Source organism: Triplophysa dalaica, chromosome 13, assembly GCF_015846415.1.
Source record: "Triplophysa dalaica isolate WHDGS20190420 chromosome 13, ASM1584641v1, whole genome shotgun sequence".
NCBI classification, from domain to species: domain Eukaryota; kingdom Metazoa; phylum Chordata; class Actinopteri; order Cypriniformes; family Nemacheilidae; genus Triplophysa; species Triplophysa dalaica.
In genome coordinates, this window is record NC_079554.1 from 4,925,390 (window position 1) to 4,940,760 (window position 15,371).

The 15,371-nt window shown below is 41.7% G+C and overlaps 1 long non-coding RNA gene across 1 annotated transcript; it reads left to right on the forward strand.

Annotated features, from left to right (window-relative positions):
• Positions 1-9,595: 9,595 nt before the first annotated feature.
• On the forward strand, positions 9,596-13,385 carry LOC130434887 (uncharacterized). Its single transcript, XR_008908732.1, has 4 exons — positions 9,596-9,750; positions 9,850-9,919; positions 10,072-10,224; positions 13,040-13,385. It is a non-coding gene; the product is annotated as an uncharacterized LOC130434887 (long non-coding RNA).
• The last annotated feature ends 1,986 nt before the right edge of the window (positions 13,386-15,371 follow it).

Below are 15,371 nucleotides of genomic sequence, written 5' to 3' on the forward strand. Positions count from 1 at the left end.
GGCAGTGCGGAGACACAAGGATCAAGCGGATCGTCGACGCTCCGATACACCTCAATACCTACCTGGCCAGAAGGTATGGTTATCGACGAGGGACATTCGTCTCCGCCTGCCTTGCCGTAAGCTGAGTCCTCGATTCATTGGACCTTTCACCATCCAAAGGCAGTTGAACGAAGTGACATACAGACTCAACCTTCGACCACAGTACAAGATCTCTCCTTCCTTCCATGTCTCTCTCCTCAAACCCTTCACTGAACCAGTCTCTTCTGTCCCCTCAGATTTACCCTCGGATGACGCACCTCCTCCCCCCGTTCCTGTGGAAGAAGAGTCCATCTACACAGTCCGATCCATCATGGACTCCCGGCGACGAGGCCCCCGTCTGGAGTATCTGGTGGACTGGGAGAACTACGGTCCAGAGGAACGTTCTTGGGTACCCCATGATGATATCCTAGATCCTGCTTTACTCTCCTAGTACCATGCTGACCATCCTGACCGCCCAGCTCCCAGGGGTCATGGGCGACCTCGTCGCCGGCAAAATCTCTCTTCTTCCCAGCATCAAGAGCCGCCTCGGGGGGGGGGGTAATGTCAGGATTCCATCACCATCTCACTCCACTCATTCCCTCACTCCGCCCACTCAGTCATTCACACGCTCATTGTCACCCGATTACTAATCACTATCACCTGGACCTCATCAGCAGTGCACCCATTTATACCACAGACCAACATTCACTCATTGTCTGATCCCGTCTACACATGACACAGACTCTATACCATACGTACCTGTATTCCTACCTACTATCCCGATCTTCTCAGCGAATCTTCTTCCCGCCTGCAAAGGAATTCATCATCAGCTTTATCAGCAAGATAAAGAGAGAGACTTGGTTACACTACGGATAAGTTCCATCTGTTTTGTCATCTTACCGGATATTCACCTATTTCGTTGTACCGATCCATTCTGCAAATTAAACTTATAAACTCTCCATTCTGTCTGTTTCGTCTCTGCCAAAACCTGACAAATATATGTGTAATTGATAAAAGAATGAATATGTGGTTGATTACAGAAAATTACTTCAGTTTCTTGTTCTACACACTTTGTTTCATATAACCCCTTGCTTTTGTTCTAGAAATTTGTAACATCATATCTTTTTGTAATGTTCCAACATTTATCTGTTGTAATGGAAAAAAAATTATTAGCTAAACAAACAATCATGTTTAAGAGTAAGCAGGAAAAGACCGATGAAAGCTATTCAAATAAATTTTTACTTTACATTCTTTTTTGCATGTTTTTGACCATCAAACTGTGTAATGAAGAATTGGTGTAAAAGGTAGAAAAGAAAGAATTTCTGTCCGTGAGGATTTTTTTGGTCACACTATTAAAATCATTGGGTCTTACCTGGCCACCTCTAAAAAAAATGTTCTGTTCTGTTCCCCGGTGTATATACATTTTATGAGACAAGGTTTAATCTAGAAGTGTAAACACACACTAGAAAAGGGAACATATAATATTGAACAACTGAGCATTTCCCTCAACCAGTGTGTTGTAAAGCCTACTGCTTAAGCTACTTATTTTTCATGTGCACACGAGCGTATGCATACAGTGCACAGAATGCACAGCCTTGCAAAGTATACTTCTTTCAACGTGTATGCGTCGACACGGGTATTGAGGGCTAGTGATGGGTCGTTTTGTGTTGACTGCGCATGTGCAACATTTTTACCAGCAACTACAATGATTAGTATGTCTCTTGAATCATCGAGTCCGAGTCCTTTCGTTCTTTTACACCGGAAAGAGACATGATTAGTTCATCTCTCGAGTCATGGGGTCCGAGTACTTTTGTTCTTTTGCACTGGACAGAGAAATTATTAGTTTGTCTCTCGAGTCATCGGTTCGACCCCTTTCGTTCATATGTCAAATGGTAGCTCGGCAGGCAAACCTGCAGCCTGTACCGGAGTCCAAGTGTTTAACGCTTCCCGGATCATCAGTCAGATGCAAGTTGTACGTGTTATATGTAGTAGGCCTATTGTAGGTATATGAATTATAAAATAATCAAAAGATATGTGCAATGAAACCTTTTCTAAAACGTACCGTTCTGTTGTTTTTTACATTAATGCATCTGGCAGACGCTTTCATACAAAGTGACTTACATTGTATTGTGTTATACATTTGTATTATATTTTTTTCTGTCAACATTTTAAACAATGTTTCTTGAGGATTTCTGCATGTGTTTTTAATTTATCTTAAAAATAACTATTTTGCATAATAATTGTGCTGGCAAAATACAAACATAAGAAACCCTAGTACATTAAGTTTTTATCTATAATGCATATATTACACAAGTGATCTCTTATTAAATAATTACAGATTTAAATTATATCATAAGCCTATTATTATATACTGTGTTAACTGCATGATACTTTTTAGTTAAAAAAAAACCTGTAAACCTTTATTACGTACCTGAATGACTCAATATTGTTAATGAATTATAAATAAATAACACTACAGAAATGCATCAAAAGCAAGAGTTAAAAAAAACACATTACCATTTGTAAGGGAAGTCAGGAAATAATTTATTTTTGTATGTAATTTATTGTACACGCATCTGTCATATCACGTGACAAAATAACCTCTCCGGCCCGTGGACTTTGCAGGTGAACTAATCATTTATGTTTTCTGTAAATGCAGACTATACGGGCAAAATAACGAATGACTCGGGCATGAAGTCACTAGAGTTGAGCTATAATCATTTTTTTCTTGTACATTTTGCAGAGCTTATATGGCTGTCAGGAAAAAAAAATATTACTAAATATTTATAACTCGTCCTTAACAGCAATATCAGAATCAGAATCAGAAAGAGCTTTATTGCAAAGTATGTTTGCACATACAAGGACTTTGTTTTGGTGACAGGAGCATCCAGTACACAGGCTTGGATGTGAGAGGTCCAGGGTGATTTTCCTCACTCTGGATGTATACAGTTCTTGGAGGGTGGGCAGGGGAGCACCAATGATCCGTCCTCTTCTGATGTCTGACTTTGTGGCTGAGCTCAACCAGACAGTGATGCATGTGCAGAGGACAGACTCTATGACTGCAGAGTAAAACTGTTTTAATAGAGTTTGTGCTAGGTTGAACTTCTTCAGCTGATGTAAGAAGTACAACCTCTGCTGGGCTTTTGTAGCAATAGAGCTTATGTGATTGTCCCACTTCAGGTGGGGGGCGCCAGTGCTGATTGTGAAGACGACGGGTTTGTAGTCATTCAGTCCTGTGATTTTGGGTATCTTTGGGATGGGGATTGTGGTGGAGCACTTGAAACAGGAAGGAACTGTGCACAGATTCAGTGATCTGTTGAAGATCTTTAAGAAAGATGAAGGCCAGTTGAATAGTACAGGTTTTAAGACAGGCTGGGAGATACCATCTGGGCCTGGTGCTTTTCTTGTCTTCTGTTTCCTAAAGACTCTACACACATCCTCTTCACTGATCTGAAGTGCAGGAGGTGGGGTGACTGAAGGTGATAGCTGTTGTGTAGAGAGAATGTCAGAGTTGGTGTGAGGTGTTAAGTTTTTTTTAAATCTGCAGCATAAGTCATTCAGATCATTGACCAGATGTTGATTGCCTGCAAAATTGGGGGATGGTGGCTTGTAGTTAGTGATGTCTTTAACAGATGACACAGATGCAGGGTCATTGGCTGAAAACTGGTTTTCCAACTTTTTAGAGTAGTTTCTCTTAGCCACTTGGATCTCCTTTGTCAATGTGTTCCTAGCCTTCCTGTACAAGACTTTGTCCCCTTTTCTGTAGGCATCCTCCTTGAATTGACGAATCTGTCTGAGTTTTGCTGATAACCATGGTTTATCATTGTTGTATTTTAAGGAAGTCCTAGAAGGAATGCACAAATCCTCACAGAAACTGATGTATGATGTTACAGTGTCTGTGATCTCGTCCAGATCTGTGGTAGCAGCTTCAAAAACACTCCAATCGGTGCAGTCGAAACAGGCTTGTAGGGCCTGCTCTGTTTCGTTGGTCCATCTTTTAACAGTTCTTACCACAGGTTTGGCAGATTTTAGTTTTTTTCAGATTTTGGATGTTGTTCCGTGATGTGATCGGCGAGCTGTTGTAACGCGACGCTTGCGTGCGCTTGCGGAGGAATGTAAACACACACGAGAATGAACGAGGAACATCTCTCGGCGAATTAAAGGGCTTACAGTCAATGAAGAGTGCTTCTAGGTCGAGACAGCGCATCTTCTTCATCACTGTTGTATCTGTACACCACTTTTCATTGATGTAGAAACATACCCAACCTCCGCGCGATTTTCCCTTTGATTCCTCGTCGCGGTCCGCTCTGAAAAGCTGGTAGCCGGGAAGATTGTAAAGCGCTGTCCGAGATAAAGTCATTCAGCCACGATTTCAAGAAACAGCAGAGTTTGAAAAATCCTTATTTGTTCGGCAGAGTAGAAGAAGTTCGTCCATTTTGATTGGCAAAGATCGCAGATTCGCCAGATGCATGCTAGGCAGTGCCGTTTTAAAGCCGCGCTTTTCGAGCCTGATTAGCGCGCTGGCTCGCTTACCACGCTTGCGCGTCCTGGAGTGCTTTAGCAACGCCGCTGCGCCTCCGAGTACGATGTTAAATAAAACATCCGAATAATCAAAAACCGGTAAAATATCAAGATTGTGTGCACTGCCGAATGTTCAGCAGTTCATCTCTTGTGAAACTGATTGTATGGGAAAAACATGATAAACTAACAAAAACACTTAAACAACTGGAGAGCTCCACACCAAACAATATGTGACAGTTGTAAGAGTAGAAGCCAAAGTACCAACACTAGTCAACACTAGCGCAAACGTGACGGAATGACATCTTAATTCTTAAATATGCTAATAAGTACACCAAGAGTCGATTCTAAATCGAATAGTGAGGGACCAAACGATTCTAACCCCCTAAAACGAGGTGCTCATCACTAGTTGCCTATGCGTCCTCTACTGGGAAATCCTAATAATGCATTTAATGAACTATGAATTACACATCTCAGTACTGTGTCGATAAACTTGATGAACAATAAAATTACTAAATCAGTCACATGCAGCTGCATCGTATTCAGATGGAGATGGAGATGGAGACGAATATGCAGATGATGGTCTCTTCTGTTGCTTAGGACTGGACTCATCTGTGTCAGTTGAAGGCCTATTTTACAGCACAGGAGAAAACATGCAAAATATGATATCAGTTAAGTCAAACGTTAGAGACATTCAACTAGCAGCATCACTATTATTTTATATTATGAGACTGTCACACACAGGGGCGGATGCGGGTGGTTTTTAGGGCTCAAGCCAGTAATGTTTCTAAAATGAATTTAAACAGTACACTAGGTGGCAGCATTTAGCTTAAACTCTGTAGTCCTCCACTCTACTAACGTTAACGTAACCGAAGAATGATGTTCAGATTAAAATAAAGGTAAATTCAATGTGTGCCAATTTAAATGCTGAATTTTCTGACAGTAAAAACGCTTTTCAAATCGGTTATTAATACAGTAGCTTCATTAGTACTGTAAAAGTGCAACAAATGTAACAATGATGCTGTTAAAAGCCTCGTTTTCTATAATATTAAAGTCAGCCCTTACTTTTTTTACACAGTCCAGCCCTTTTGATGAAGTATACAGAAATACCTGTGTAGTAGAATGTCGATGTGAATAGCTCTCCACTTCCAGTATTAACGTTATTGGGAATAATGTTAATTTTTTCCACTGGGGAGTGGGGACGTTTTTCATTTTCTTTCATTATATGTGCACAAATGACATGGAATTTAGACTCTGTTGTGCATTCAAATGCATTGACTTCCTTTCCTACAGGTGTCGGCTTCAGTAGCGTTGTGGACAGTGTGATTCACCTACAGTATTGCTTTTAATGACTGGAGTTCGACACCTGGGTCCGACCAAATCTTTGTTTCGTTTCTTATGAATAATTTTATTGGGACATTTCTTTTAAATGTTTGAAAGCATCTCGTCATGTAACCTCTGTTCCATGATTGAGGGTCAAACCAACAGATGGGTTTTGACTTGTGAACCTATCGTCTTCTTACTGGTTTTCAAAAGGCCAATGAAATTGCCGAATTAAATTTGCATTCTGGACTATGCCCCTGGGTTATTCGGGTATAAAGTGGAGAAGGCGTGCTGCATTCATGCACCTTTTGTGCTGAGGAGCCTGAGAGCATCTCTCGACTGCTGCAGCGGGCGTCAAGCGTTGTGGCATGAAGGACACAATGTCTCGTTGCCTCCATCAGGGAACAAAGCTAACATAAGTAACCGAGACGTTCCCTTTTGATGGACTTTTATGTCCTGCGTGGTCAAAAATTGGAAAGAGGCAACTCTAATAACTCTAACAAATGTTGAAGTTTATTGATCAGAAACAGCGCGCGCTGGGTCGTCTCGACAAAGAACCAACCCAGTGTGTCATTCTAACAACATATTTATAGTATGTATGTGAGAGGGTGTATCTTCTTTCTTCAGGCGGTGCCTCCCTCTCTTGATTCAATCAGCTTCGTTCTCCTTTGTCTGCAAACATCATATGACACCTCACAATACCCAAATTCTGCATAGCTAAGTACTCAGATAATGATATGTGTGTGCATGCACTTCTTTGTTCCACCTTTGGTCTTTGACCCTTTAATTTATTGTCTGCACTCACATTCCTAGAGGCACCAATCTGCATTATCTGCTTTCTCCAATCATTTGTACACAAGGCTACACACACACACACATATACCACATCTTGTAGCAAACACATTCCAATCAGCCCTTAACTCCTCAGAGTTTTCTGCCTAAACATTCTCATTAAAACACACACATATTATGTTCATCAAAACTGTAATAAAGAATAAACTTTTAAACGTAATAAAACTTATTAAAAAACTCCTTCACTTTCCGTTGGTCCCTCGACGTTGTGTCGAACCGACAGACTGAGTCCCTATTGAAAACGCCACAGCGCCGTGTCACGTCACAGACAGCGCTCCCCTTTTCCTGACCTCCAAAGCAGACAAAGAGCTGCTAAGAGGTCCTGAAGCTGTGCATGCGGTCCAGGAAGAGGCGGAACACGCACACTGGACACAACACGGATGGGGTTGGGTCTTCCTCCCCAGTTTGGAGCGCCTACAAGTGCACCACCTTGTGGTGAGTGGTGGGAACTTTGTGCACGAAGCCATGCCGGGATCTCAGCATCACGTGAGTCACCGTACCTGATTTCTAGACAATCGTTGGACACAGAGAGTGCATGCAGATCCTCTACCCTCTTGATGGAAGCTGGCACCACTAGGAGAACCATCTTCACCGTGATATGGCCATCCTGCATGCTAAGGCATTGAAGCAGCTGGACGAGGGCAAGCACGACCCAGCGTTTATTCAGGATATGCGCATCGCCACGGACCCCAAGATGGCGTCTGCTCCCCAGCAGCCATGCCCTCACACACCTCCTGCCCCGGCTCCGTCGCCCCCATCTCAGATGGCCCCCTGTAGATGGAGGTCATCGTGGAGGAGAGCAACGACTGCCCGTCGACAACCGACCAAGAAGAAGTGGCCCTGACAGGGACAGCCCAGGGAGAACTAGAACATCGGGCGCGCCTCCAGCCATACCACCCCTGTTGAGCCGCATTGGGATGGCCCTCCCATGGCCTTGCCACGTCCCACCTCAAGCCAGGCCTGAGACTGTTAATGGTATTAAACGAAACACGAAGGGTTAGAGACTCCACTGCTGATAAGATTTGAGTAGTACATTTTTTTTCAGTGCATTATGGTACTCAGTGTGATGTTGTTCAAACATAAATTTATGCACTTGTCAAACCAGACTTCCTGTTTTTTCAATCTAGCTGCCTAATGGTTGCCTTGAATTCCCGAAGCTCAGAAGTATACCATGGCGAGGACCTCTTAAGGGAAACAACACGTGTCTTTGGTAGGACAAATTCGCCCAAAATGGATGAGAGTGCAGCATTATAATTATCAATAGAGGCCACAAATGGTAAGTCACCAATGGAACATGTCCATGTCTCATATTTTTCCAAAACGAATTACATGTTTTATACCTGGCAGACAAGGCGGATAAAGACTAAAAGTAAAAAGTTTGTGATAACTTCAGACCAATAATCAAGCTGATCATTAGACACACCAGTGGTACAAACCAAATTCAATTGACATTCAATTTAAATGTCAAACACTCAAATGAGGAGAACTTAGGCAATACAACTTCAGAGACTGTGATATCAGAATTATAAGTAACAGCAAGACATCCACCTCTACCAGTGGAACGTGGTCGATCAACGTACACTGTTAGACATTTCTGTAATTTTTACAGTTATTTACTTTATACCACCCAGTATAATACAGCAATTTATCTTCACAGTAGATAAATGTAATTTCCATTGCATTGTGGGAATGTTATGTGACAAAACACTAAATACAGTGATTTATTGTATTTTTTTAATTGATGTGCTATACTGTATTTTCCCTAACGGTCTTTGAAGGTCTTTTAAACACAAAGTAATTATTTTGTTCATTTCTAAGGGACAGCATAGGCTTTGCTCTATATGTTTTAAAAAAGGAACCCCAACGCAGAACGGAGAAGGTTTTACCGGGGAAGTAAATTTGAGTGGCACAGTTCCTGAAAACACCTGAGGCTAAAAATGTAACTGTGTGTTTTCGGCGGAGCTGAGAGAGATGATGACTTTTAAATTCACATTTTATACATGAGAGAACCGCACGTTTTCGGCGGAGCTGAGAGGACGGTGTCTTTTCAAAGAATATTTAATACCTGAGAGAACCGTACATTTCCAACGGAGCTGAGAGAACTTTCCCGACGGAGCTGAAAGAACCGAACATTTACAACGGAGCTGATAGAACTGCACTTTTACGACGGAGCTGAGAGAAACGTACATGTTCAATGAAGATTGTATTCCAAAAAAGAAAAAAGCAAGGTAAAGTATTATTGCTACTTTGTTGTAAGCATTCCGTGAAAGACTGCTAGCAATAGGTATTTCTGTAAGGTTTGCAACCACAATACTGCAGTTTTAAAACTTTTTTTGCCCATGCAAAAAGTCATATAAGCCTTGCTTATTACAGATTTTCATGTGGCATAGAACATTGTCCTTGGAATTTCACAACGTTTTCTGCATTGAAGTCTCACATGTACAGAAATCAAACACCTGGTCTGTCACAGAAACCAAGCAAGTTTCAGTACATTGGTAACCACAAATGCAGTGTTCAAGGATGTGATTATGTGGCTGATAATGTTTCCTCGTTGTGTATTAATTTAAGAGTACATATATGTAATGGTAAAAAAGTTACTTGTCCTTTTGTGGGATGCACAATATAGTTAGAGTGACGTCGTCCTTAGCCACACATATATCTAGAAAACACAGGCAATCACTTGTAGCACAGCCACATACACCACAAGACACTGACGTGATTTATGAAGTTCCAGACATCCAAGTCCATGGTGACAACGTGGGTCAATCAATTAATAGTCAAGGAATGAACCAAGATTTGAGTCCTGACACATTTGTGTAAGATCTGGCATTGTTTTTTTTGTAATTACAGGCAAAACTGCTTTTCCCAGCCACAACCATACAGTGCATTGTGGAGGAATTTCAGGAGCTCCATTGCAGTGGAATGAAGCAAGTGCTTAAAAAAGTGGAGGAGAAGCTGGCAGGTCTAAACATTACCAATGATGAAATACAGAAAATAGTTAAGGACCTTGAAAAAGAGTCCATCGTCATTTTGGCAGATGTAAGTAGGCTTATATTCTTATTTTATTAGCTTAAGAAATTACCATTTTAAGTCATTTTAGGCAGTATTTTAACATTTTCTAAACACTGTGTTTTAAAGCCAGCTGCAACAAAGCAATTCATTGAGAAAGACATTCGTCTGCCACCCACTCCTAGACTGATTACGCTTGGTAGGTGAACACTTCCCTGTGACTTTGAGAAAGGTTTTTGTTTTCCATTTGGGTTATACTTAAAGGTGTGTAATATTGGATTGGATTCAATTTATTGTCATTACACATGTACAAGTACAATGCAACAAAATGTATATGTACATTGTTTTCAGGGAACACATTTCTCTCTGCAAAAAAAGTGGATGGTGATTCTTTGAGGATCACCTGGATTTTGCAAATGCCTTGTAAATCTTCTTAGTAACCTTCTATGTTTTCAACATAGAATATCAAGAGCCAGCTTGTGCTACATTGGAACTAATTCAAAGGTAAGTGCCTCTCTTGTTTCTCCAAATCAGGGATAGGCAAAGTTGGTCCTGGAATGCCACTGTCCAGCAGATTTTAGGACTTACCCTAGTTTGATCAGGGTTAAAGATAAAATCTGAAGGACACAGCACTCTAGGACCTACGTTGTTTATTCCTGCTTCACATGTTTCTTTTAAAGGAGAAGCTCTTTAGATAATAATTATTTTCCTCTAGTTTACACATCCCCATGTCATATTAGCTGTGTATGTCAGCCAAACAGAGTGTAAGTGATTGTTTACCCAAAAATGAAAGTCGTCATTTACTAACCCTCTTGTAAGTGCAAACCTGTTTGACTTTGTTTCACAAAAGAAGATATTTTTAAAGAATGTTGGTCGCTGGTACCCATTCATTGCATTGCTGTTATGTTTATACAATAGAAGTGAATGGGTGCCGGTGAATAGACGCAAAATATCTTCTTTTGTGTTCTGTAGAAGAAAGAAAGTCATGCAGGTCTGAAATGACAAGAGGTTGAGTAAAGAAATAAAACGCATGGATGCATTTACTTATTTTCCTAATTTTTTCAATTATTTCCCATGAGCCAACTGGTCGTGCTTGCATGTAAATCCAGACCAGAAGTTAGAGATTCAACTTCGACGGTAGAAAGGACCACCACAAAAGTGAAGGATAGACCGGCTGATAATGCAATCTCAGGTATATCCTGATGACTAGTTACAAATCCACATTCCTTGTTCAAAAAGTGAAACAGTCACCACAAAATATATGTGACTGATAACGCAATCTCCGGCAAATCGAAATGAATAGTTGGAAACCAACATTTGTCGGTAAAAAAAGTAAAATCCCAGGAAAATCCAAATAAGTGACGTTAATGAGAAATCCACATTGGCCGCAATACAAAAAGCCAACACAAAAGTGCTGTTTAGACCGGCTAAATATGCAATCTCAGGTAATCTAAGTTATAGTTAGAAAACCACGTTCATAATCAATATTCTAACTTTCTTTCTTATCTGTCCTTTTCTTTTCTGGTAGAGAAGCAGAAGCTACAACGCGCCTGCATCCTCTTACACCATAAATGACCACCGGATTGTAGCTACAGCCTAAATGTAAACAAGAAAAATAATCAAGACGAATTCAAAAGAAACAAAACAAAGACTTTGGTCGGAACGCAGAGTCGAACTCCTGTGGTTAAAAGCAATGTTGCACTAAAGTCAATCTCACATTCCAATAGACACCTCCAATAAGGAAGTCATGCATTTAACAAACATGAATGCTCAACAGAGTCTCTATTTGTGCATATAAATATTGAAAGGAAAAGGATGAAACAGATACACAATCGGAAAATAATCACATAATTAAAGTCTAAACATTAGTGGCAATAACCTTAAAAACAAGGAGTGGAGTACCATTCAGATCGACATTTTACTACAAAGGTCTTTTCGTTCTGTGTAGGGTCTGGACGGTGTGAAAAAGGAGAGGCTGTTTTTTAATATTGTAGAAAAAACGCTGCTATTAACTGTGTCTTTGTTACACAAAAGCACATTCGTTTACGGTTCACTATGTATGGCCAAACGACAAAATGAACGGCGTTTTGCATTGCGTTAAAAACGCTGTTATTAACAGCGATTCTACATCAACAGCCGTGTAATTTATGGCACAGTTACTGCAAAACGCCACACTTACAGCATCTGTATGTCTTAGACGCTGTATATACTGCCGTTTTCTGACAAACCAGTTGTTTGGTTGAAAATGAAATATGACCTGAAAGGCTTTCCATACGTTATATCGTTTGTACACGTTATGTTTAAAAAAACATTTGCCAAAACGGCCTTCCATAGTGCAGCACCGCGTGTAGCCAAAAAGAAGACAAGCTACAAGCAACAACAGCTATGCTGAGGAAGAGAAAGCAGTCTGGTGCTGGAAAGCAAAAATGGAAAATCCAAATGCGAATATCTCGCATCACCTTATACACTTGTTTCTTGTTTTATTTCATATTATTATTCTATTTAATTTATCTCATTTATAACAATATTCATCTAACATATGTATTCATTCATTTATTTTATTTTTCACTTCTATTCATATTATTTGTTCCTTACTTTCCTGTTTTTTAACCTGGTTGGGAGTTGTATTGTCTCTAAACTGATATGAGTATCCAATGGTCTCCATCTGAAGTTTCATAATCGTCACAGTCACCAGCTGCACTGCCCTCTCAAATCCATTTGAGGGCACTCCTCTCATCACTTGGTCTGTCACCGCACACTACGTTTCCCATAACCTGTTGCTGGACTCATTATGTTCATTGCGAAGCCTTGTTTGTGTCTACTGCATTTCTGAGCACTCTCTTTTGTATTGGATTACCCTGTGTTTCGGACCTTGGACTGCACTAATGTCTTGTGTGAATCTTTGCTGCCTGCCTTGATCATTGCCTGTGACCCCGTTTCTGATTGTTTGCTGCCTCCCCTGAACTCATTGCCTGTTTGTACCTGTTCTCCTTTAAATAAAGCTGCATTTAGATCCGCAACTCTCTAAGTCTCGGAGCAATACGTGACAAAACACTTCGCCACGAAATGTATCAAGCAGTTTGTAATCCCACGGCACAGATTATGCGTCTCCGGCAGGGAGATCGACCCATAGAGGACCAACCCAATTATTTTATAGAGCTGGCTCATTTATGCAGGATGGAGGGGATCACCCTAATGATATTTTTTTGGGGGGGACTATCTAAGCCGCTTAGTTCATTCATGCAATTACATGATCCTTGTGGGACTATAGGGCACTACATAGAGCTTACATTAAAACTGAGCGTTTCTACATTTACAGTGGGTGTTGTGAAGGAAGAACCCACTCGCAAGATGTCTGCCAGTCCAGAGCCCTCTCACAAGATGGCCACCAGTCCAGAGCCCGCTCGCAAGATGGTGTGTTCAAGGTACAGATGTTTGATATCAAGCCTGGCAGACACCCATCTGATGTCTACTTGGAGGGTAGATGTCCCCAGCATCCAGAGTATGGCGGTGCCTGTTGTGGATGATCCTGAGACTCCTGCTTTAGAATCTGTTCTGCTGGTGGTGGTTGCTGCATTGGTGTGTGTCTGGGCTGTGCATGTCATAGGTCGGGGGTGTGCCAACGCAGAGCCAGACAACCAACACCCCCCGAACTACCACACCACCCTGAGGAGCTACCCCGCGGGACAGAAGAGGCCAGACAACAAGAGATATAATTTAACTTTTTATTTATTAAAGGAATGTCTCTTAAAATCAAGCAGTCTCTTCTTGTGTCTCTCCAACATACTTTGGCTCTGTATTTCCTTCCCACAGGACTGGATTACAGCAGGAGCTGAACTCAATTCAGCGGCTCTGATATACTTCGGGACAGGCGGAGGGCAGACGAGGAGGTCAACCTTAACTCGGTATCTTGTACTCACAAGACTGGAATTCAGGAGGAGATGAACTCAATTCAGCAGCTCTGATGTGCTTCAGCACAGACGGAGAACAGACGAGGATGTCAACAATAACTCTGCATTTCGTACTCACAGGACTGGACATTATGAGGAGATAGACTCAATTCAGCAGCTCTGGTGTGCTACAGCACAGACGGAGGACAGACGAGGATGTCAGTATTAACTCTGCATTTCGTACTCCCAGGACTGGATAATGACAGGAGATGGACTCAATTCAGCAGCTCTGGTGTGCTACAGCAGCGGTTCTCAATCCTGGTCCTCGCGACCCACCACTCTGCTTATTTTGTGTATCTCTCTTGTTTAACACACCTGATTTAAATCTCTAGCTCATTAGAAGAGAGCTTAATGAATGAACCGCGTTCCGATTGACGTGTTCCCTGAACTGTGTTCATTGCTCTCTACTCCCTGCACACATGAAATCGGCTGACGTTAATTTAAGAACACGTAGAACAAAACTTACTACGGAAGATTGAAGGGTAATTTAACCGTAATTTTGAGATTTGCGCAACATTATCCACATTTCGAACGGGATTTATGACAGAATATCTAGTGATGTTTACTTCGCAGGGCTCTTATGGGCGTATTAAACAAACCTCTGAAGCGGTAGGAGAAGCATACAAAATATGCAGAGCAGGGGGTCGCGAGGACCAGGATTGAGAACCGCTGTGCTACAGCACAGACGGAGGACAGACAAGGATGTCAATATTAACTCTGTTTTTCGTACTCACAGGACTGGATTTCATGAGCCGGCGCAGTTACATCAAGGGTGTTTATCCACTCGATCCCCCGAACGATCTGCGGGGGTCCCACACTCGTGTGTACACTGCAAAACACTCAACTCCACACGTAAAAAAATGTCAAAGAAACACTGCAAATCATTCCAAACTTTACAATGAATAAGGCAGTGTTCGGGCTCAGATGGACACCTTGATAAATGGGATCTTCATGCGCTGGCATAAAACAGGGCTCTATTGCACCATCACCGCTACGTCACTTATCTTCCTCAGCAAAACACCCCCAGCTCGGGGTTCAATACGGCCGAATAACCATCTCCCGGGTGACATACAGAGTACAAGAATCCTTAGGCAATTTGGGCCTGCCGGACTACACCAAGCCTTTTCACTTGCATGTTAGGGAGACAGTGGGTGCAGCTCTAGGGTTCCTATTGCAACTTCATGGCTCAACATATAGGCCAGTTGCATATCTGTCTAAAAAGTTAGATAACATAGTCACAGGTATGCCACGTGTCTTCGTGCTGTGGCTGCAGCTGCTCTGATTGTACAGATGGCTGAGAAAACTGTGCTGTCACACCCTTTAATATTATATGCATCCCATCAGGTAGGTGTAATTTTACACAACATGAAAACACAACACATGACAGCGCAATGACGCTCAGGTTACGAGGCTACTCTGTTGGCAACGAAAAATCTTAGCATTCAAACTACAGCAAACATTAATCCTGCTTTGCTGGGTTTTTTTTCGTATGGTAGACATGGCAGATTTTAATGTTGAACATGATTGCATCTTTGAACTGACCACCTCTTACTCTTCTAGGTTCGATCTGTTGGATACGCCCCTAGAGGGGGGAGAACACATTTATGTTGATGGGTCTAGTTCAAAGCCATCTGACGGTGTCTACCTTTGTGGCTATGCTGTGGTTTCCAATTCAGGAGAGGTAAAAGAAGCTTTTGCTCT